At 38.5% G+C, this 7,322-nt stretch overlaps 1 pseudogene; it reads left to right on the top strand.

Annotated features, from left to right (window-relative positions):
* The first annotated feature begins 255 nt into the window (after nucleotides 1-255).
* On the top strand, nucleotides 256-7,120 carry LOC143672084 (peptidyl-prolyl cis-trans isomerase FKBP3-like; annotated as a pseudogene).
* Nucleotides 7,121-7,322: the final 202 nt, after the last annotated feature.

Raw genomic sequence — 7,322 nt, 5'->3', positions numbered from 1 at the left:
AGTTAGGAGTTATTATTAAGTAAAGGAAACTGTCTCTATGCTTTAAACCATTTTGTGAAGTAATCTGTAGCCACAAATATTTCTAACTGATGCAAATAGTTGGGGGGGGGAGGTGGATCAAGCATAAGCATTCTAAAATACCATTTATTTATTGCAAAAATAGGCAAAAATGCAAAAACTTTTGATCCACATGATGTAAACAATGCATTTATTGAAAAAAATTAAAATTAAAAAAAAAACACATGTGGAGATTAAATGGAGCGAGCCAAAGAGGTTGGTCACTGGTGTTGGAAACAGAAAATTACTTGATTATAAGTTGCTTTCCCTGTTTTTGTTCATTAAAATGAATTTAGTATTGTTGAAGCTGGATGGAATAGGGCATCTGTACTAAAGTCACTGCTCCTCCACCCGGTCCTGAAAGGGTTAAAATTTTCACCACCAGAAGTCCAGGAATAGAGATGAGATCTAGCCACTAGTTCCAGGCTGCAAAAGTTGCAAACTAGTTTCCTATCAGGGCAAGAGAAATAACTCTTTGAAAGAATGTGATATACAAATGACAAGACAGCCACAAGTGCAGGTGGTAATCAACTCTTTTGAAACTACATAAATACCTAATCACAGGATAATGGGACAAAAGTACAAAATTACTGTGTGCTAAAGCCCCTATAAACCCAATTGACCCTGCCCACCCCAGTGTGTGTCTCTTTCTTGAGCACATCTGTGCTAATTTAGAGTGAACTTTCACTTCAATAAACTTTGCTGTTTGCTTTCACTTTATCTTTCATACTTAAATTCTTTCTTGTGGAGAGAATCAGCTCCTGGTGTTGTTGAAGCTTCGGTTACATTGTGAAATGTTTGTTCTGAACATTTTCATGCCTCTATTCAAACATAGGCAACCCTGAATCTTATTTTTTTAAGCTTTTATTAGAGAAATTGTGGATTTACAGAAAAATCACGCATAAAATACAGAATTCCCATATACCACCCTATTATTAACACCTTGCATTAGCGTGATACATTTATTACAATTGGTGAAAGTACTTGAATCTGTTCTTAACAGAAATGTAAAAATAAAATAGAATTTACATGTAATAAGATGTGCAAATCTTTGATATTCAATAAGATTTGACAATTGTATGTATCTGTATAACTAAGACACAGAACTATACATAGAGCATATATATCACTTGAGAAAAATCCCCCAATAAACAATCATTGATCTGATTTCTATTACCATAAGTTAGTTTAAACTACTCCAGAATTTATTATAAATGGAATAATATATCATGCACTCCTTTCTGTGAGATTCACTCATGTTGTGTTTATCAGTAGTTCATTCATTTTTATTGCTGAGTAATATTCTACTGCATGAATATTCCATAGTATATTTATCCATTCTCCTGCTGATGGATATTTGGGGTGCTTCCAGTTTTTAGCTATGAAGAATAAAGAAGCTATGAATACACTTGTGCAATTTTTTTTGTTTACATATCGTTTAAATTCTTTTGGGTAAATATCTAGGAATGGTATTTGGGGTCATAGAGGAGACATAGATTTAATTTTATAAGAAGTCTGACAAATAGTTAGCCAAATAGTTAACCAAAGTAGTTAAACCATTTTACACTTATACCAAAGAATGTATGAGTTATAGCTGCTTTGAATATTCACCAACATTTGTATTGTCTGTCCGTCTTTGTGTTGGTGTCCATTTTAGTATGTTGTGATGGTATCTTATTCTGCTTTTAATTTTCATTTTTCATGATGACCAACAATATTGAGCACCTTTTCATGCTTGCTGGCTATACCTATATGTTACTTTGTAAAATATCTGTACAAGTCTTTGGCCCATTTTTAATGTGATTGTCATCTTGTTATTATTGATTCACAGGAATTCTTTGTATAGTCTGGATGGAAGACCAGTGTCATATGTAAATATAGATAGATATTTTTGTTTCAGTTTGTGGTGTGTGGCCTGAGTCTTGAAAACTGGAAAGTATATACTTTTTTGTCTTATAAATACCTGGGAACAGTACCCTGTGTGCCCCTGGCTGGCTCCACTTGGGCAGGAGAGCAGCATTGCTTCTTGGGTCACTTAAGCTGCAGTTGAGTTCTTAGGACCTCACTGGGATCCCTGAGAGGGGTGGAGACCATGAAAAAAGGAACTGGGGAAATATTTATGGACTGAGGGTAGGATTAGGAGATGGAGGGCAAGGGACTCCGATAAGCCTCTTAGAGTGGAAGGCAGACTATTAGGAAAATGGGAAAGGTTGTGAAACTTTCTGAGGGAACTGCATGCACCTTGTTTTTCTTTCTGATTTACTAAATAGTGAAACCTAATGCATGTTTTTAAAAATCCATAGATTGTGGGGTAACTTTTTTTAATGTTGACACTTTAACCTTTCACCTTCATACTTAGGAAAGTTATGTGCACATTTCATGTGCAGGGTTATAAACAAATTGATTTATTTGGCATTCTTTATACTGTATGTCCTGCATCTTTCAGCACAGTCTCCATCTTAACTACCCTTCAGTAGTCACAAGTTATTTTTCTCAGAACTGACTTTTCTTCCTTCATAAATTAAGATCATTCATATGTCTTTTGAATTGCTGAACTATTGTACACTTTGTTGTTCAAGTTTCTTGCAGAACATAAATTATTAGGAAACGTTAAAAATGTGGCCAAAACAGCTAACCAGTACCATTTGGTTACAGCCTAAAACCACCTTTCTGAAAGTGTTTCAAAGGTACTGAAAGTATAAGTAAAGTGTCAGAGCAAGTGAAGAATGTGAAGCTTAATGAAAATAAACCCAAATAAACCAAGTCTGAAGAGACTCTGGATGAGGGTCCACCAAAATACACAAAATCTGTCCTTATAAAAGGGAGATAAAACAAACTTTCCCCAAAAGGGAGATGTTGTTCACTGCTGATACATAAGAACACTACAGGATGGGACTGTTTTTGATCTTAATATTCAAACAAGTTCAAAGAAGAAAAATGCCAAACCCTTAAGTTTTAAGGTTGGAGTAGGCAAAATTATCAGAAGATGAGATGAAGCACTCTTGACTATGAGTAAACTTCAAGAAGCAGCCAGACTACATTTAGGTTGGAAATTTCTTCTGCCAAACATCCAATTGAAAAAGGCTTGATTGGAGCTTGAACCAGAATGGGCTTATGGAAAGAAAGGACGGCCTGATGCCAAAATTCTGTCAAATACAAAACTTATTTTTGAAGTGGATATTGATTTGAATACCAGTGCTTCAAATCTAAAGACCTCAGCAACGCTAAAACTTGGCTTTGAAGAAATTTATATAAGTAATTTAAAGCTGGTTGCTATGGTGTGTAAGGGAAGAGTCAACGGGAAAACTCAAAGAGTTAAGTTCAACTTGTTTGCTTGGCTCCCAACTTTCCAGAAATGTGTTTCCTTACAAATCCCTGAAGTCAAAAACATTTTACTGCAGCTATATAAAATATTGGTTCAGGAGAACTAGTTTTCCTTTTACCTCATCTTGTAAATTAAAAGACACAGTAGAAATAAAAAAAATAGCATGGGAACAGCAATAACTCACATTTTCTATTTCTTCAACATTGTCCTGGATAAGTAATTTTTAAGGTAGGGAGGTGTGTCAGTTTGAATCTGTTGTATGTCTTAGAAAAGCCAAGTTATTTAATCCTCATTCAATACTGCTGGGTAGGAGCTTTTTGATTGTTTCCATGGCGATGTGACCCACCCAGTTGTGGGTGGTAAATTTTGATTAGATGGTTTCCATGGAGATGTGTCTCCAATCATTCAAGGTGGGGTGTTCACTGGAAGCCTTTAAGAGGGAACCATTTTGGAAAAAGCATCAGAGCCACTAGACCTGACAGAGAAAACAGAATGGATAGAGCCCTGGGAAGCCATTGAAGATTCTTGGAAAGAAAGCTAGCAGATGGTGCCATGCGCCTTTCCAGCTGAAAGAGAAATCCTGAATATCGTCTGCCTTCTTCAACCAAGGTATCTTTTCCTGGATGCCTTAATTTGAACATTTCCATAGCTTGCCTTAATTTGGACATTTTCACAGCCCAGAACTGTAAGCTTGCAACTTAATAAATTCCCCTTTTTAAAACCATTCGATTTTGGGTATATCACATTCCAGAAGCTTACAAACTAGAACAGATTTTGGTACTGGAGAAGCAGGCTGCTGTTGTGGTTTGCAAATAACAAACATGTTTGAATGGATTTTTAAATGGATAAGGGGCAGATTTTGGAAGAAATGGAAAGAACTTGATAGAGAAGGCCTAGAGTGCTTTGAAGAGACTGTTGTAGAAATGTGGACTCTAGAAATACCACTCATGAGGCTTTAGACAGAAATGATGAACATGTCATTCCAAACTTGAAGGAAGGCATTCTTTGTAGATGGAAGGTAGAATTTGAAAGTAGTAAACTTGGATATTTAGCAGAAGAAATTTTCCAACCTAAATGTGTTAAATGCAGTCTGGCTGCTCCTTGAAGCTTATAATAAAATGTGACAGGAAAAAGATAAGCTGAGACTGAACCCGGGTACGAAAAAACAACCACCCAGAAATTGATGATCAGGAAAATTCTGGGCTTCCAGAAAGTGACATGCCAGTGAATAGGGCCCCACATGAGGATTTAACCAAATGTGGAAACAGTCAACTATTTCAGAAAAGCCAAGATTGGAGATGGAGTTATCCAGGAAGGATTTGTGGAAAGCCTTTTTGTCTGATGGATGTGAGCCCAGAATATTGCATAGAAGACCAACAATAGTGTTGTGGGATCTATAGAAATGGAACCACTGCCAGTCTGGAATAAAAGGGACAGAAAAAGGATAAATTGGAGGAAAAAAACTTCAGAGGCAGGAACATGGAAGCTAAGGTCTAAAGGCAAGAGACCTTGGGCCAAGAGACCAGACCCACCTAAGCACTTGGAGAGGGTGAGTTTGCCCCAAAGGCAGAGGGTGGGCCTTCCACCTCCTTGTAGTGGAAGAGTTGTGCCACCTTGGGTCTTGGAGGGAGTGGAGCACATTCCCTGGGGATTGGGGAAAACCTGACAGCCACTACATTGTTCTAGAAGGGTTAAGCATGTGCCCCAGAGATGGCAGCGAGCCTGATGCAGCCCAGATGCTTGGAGAGGGTGGAGCTGAAAAAAAAGGTGTTCTCCCCAATGTCCCCCAAGGCCACATTCAGAGAGAAGTGGGCCACTGTGTAAGCCCTTGGAAAAGGTGGGACCACTGCTTTCTAAAGTCCTAAGGATGATTTCTCTCAGACTTTGAAATCTAATGGTATTTGCCCTGCAGATTTGCAGAACTGTTTGGGTCATGTGACCCCTGCATTCCTTCTAATTTCTCCCTATGGAAGTGGGGATATGTATTCTATGACTTTCCCTCTTTTGTATGTTGGCAGAAGATGATTTGTTCTGAGTTTTACAGGTCCAGAGCCAAAAAAGAATTTTGCCTTAGGACAGACCATGCCTGTAGCTGATTTTGATAAGAATTTGTACTGTTTCAGACTTTGTATTTTTACTGAAATGGTTAAAGGATTTCTGATATTGTTATGGAATGATGTATTTTGCACTTGGAAAGTACATGTCCTTTGGGGGTCCAAAGGGTGGGATGTCCAGTTCGAATCTGTTGTGTACCCCAGAAAAGCCAAGTTCTTTAATCCTCATTCAGTATTGCTGGGTAGGAGCTTTGTGATTGTTTCCATGGAGATGTGACCCACTGTTCTAGTTTGCTAGCTGCTGGAATGCAACACACCAGAGACAGATTGGCTTTTAATAAAAGGGGATTCATTTCATTAGTTCTCCAGAGGAAAAGCAGCTAACTTTCAACTGAGGTTCTTTCTTACATGGGAAGGCACAGGGTAATCTCTGCTGGCCTTCTCTTCGGGCCTCTGGTTCCAACAACTTTGCCCAGGGTGATTTCTTTCCTCATTTCCAAGGGCCTGGGCTGAGCTGCAAGTGCTGAGATGAGGTATGCAGGGCTGCTTGGGCTGGGCTGCTTTGAGCTCTCTCATTTAAGCACCAGCCAATTAAATCAAACATCATTCATTGCAGCAGACACGCCTCCTAGCCAACTGTAGATGTAATCAGCAACAGATGAGGTTCATGTAACAGTGGCTCATGTCCACAGCTATAGAACTAGGCACCTTCACCTGGCCAAGTTGACAACTGAATCTAACTACCACACACACCCAATGGTGGGTGATAACTTTTGATTAGATGGTTTCCAAGGAGCTGTGTCTCCACCATTCAAGGTGGGGGTGCTTACTGGAGCCCTGTAAGAGGGAATCATTTTGGAAAAAGCATTAGACTCCTCAGAATCGACAGAGCCAACAGAACAGACAGAGCCCCAGGGAAGCCATTGAAGATTCTTGGAGAGAAAGCTAGCAGATGTTGCCATGTGCCTTTCCAGCTCAGGGAGAAACCCTAAACATCATTGGCCTTCTTTGATCAAGATATCCTTCCCTGGATGCCTTAATTTGGACATTTTCACAGCCTTAGAACTGTAAACTTTCATCTTAATAAATTCCCCTTTTTAAAACACATTCCATTTCAGATATATCTATTCCAGCAGCTTACAAATGAAAGCAGGAGAGAATAGTATTTAACTCTTAGATCCATGAGCATTGACATGAGTTGTTGGAAGAGAAATATATTTGGGAAAGTAATTTAACTTCTCCAAGACTCAGTTTCTTCTCTGTAAAATAACTTTAAGGTCCATTGGAGTTTTTAAATTATATTCCATTAATTTTATTTGGGCATGTAATAATTATATTGGTATTTGCTTTGGGTGGCATAGATCCCATGTGTGTATGCTTTTGCTATCAACTTTACTACCCAAGGATATTTACTTTTGTTTTGATCTTACAGATTTATGATGAGGGTTATTTATTAAAATTAGCTTTTCTGAACAAGTCTAAGAATTTTGGAGACTATTAAACCTAATCATTGCTAAGTACTTAAATTTAATCTACATTGCCCTGAGAAAGGACAGTTATAGTGAAAAAGTGAAATGGTTTTCCCCTCCATTTTATACAGCCACTAGTTTCCCCTGGGGCTATCAATGACCTTCGGTCACTAAGGATTTCTCAAGTGAGCTCCATCACTGAGAGTTCCCAGTAGCATGCACTTCTGCCTCCACTTCAGTAAAGGCCAGAAGTATGGCCCTATATACCCTCCTGGATTGCTTTATATGCTGGACAGTAGCCCTCAGAGGAAATACTTGTGAGAGTGTCCAGAGAGAAGGGATGTAATTACAGCTCTAGAGAGGGAGGTGTGAGTTCTGAGGTACAATCTGTTTTTTTACCATTCATAGTAACTCAAA

This window comes from Tamandua tetradactyla, chromosome X (genome assembly GCF_023851605.1).
Source record: "Tamandua tetradactyla isolate mTamTet1 chromosome X, mTamTet1.pri, whole genome shotgun sequence".
NCBI classification, from domain to species: Eukaryota; Metazoa; Chordata; class Mammalia; order Pilosa; family Myrmecophagidae; genus Tamandua; species Tamandua tetradactyla.
The sequence above is the reverse complement of the archived record's forward strand: the minus strand, read 5'-3'. Positions and strand labels throughout refer to the sequence as shown.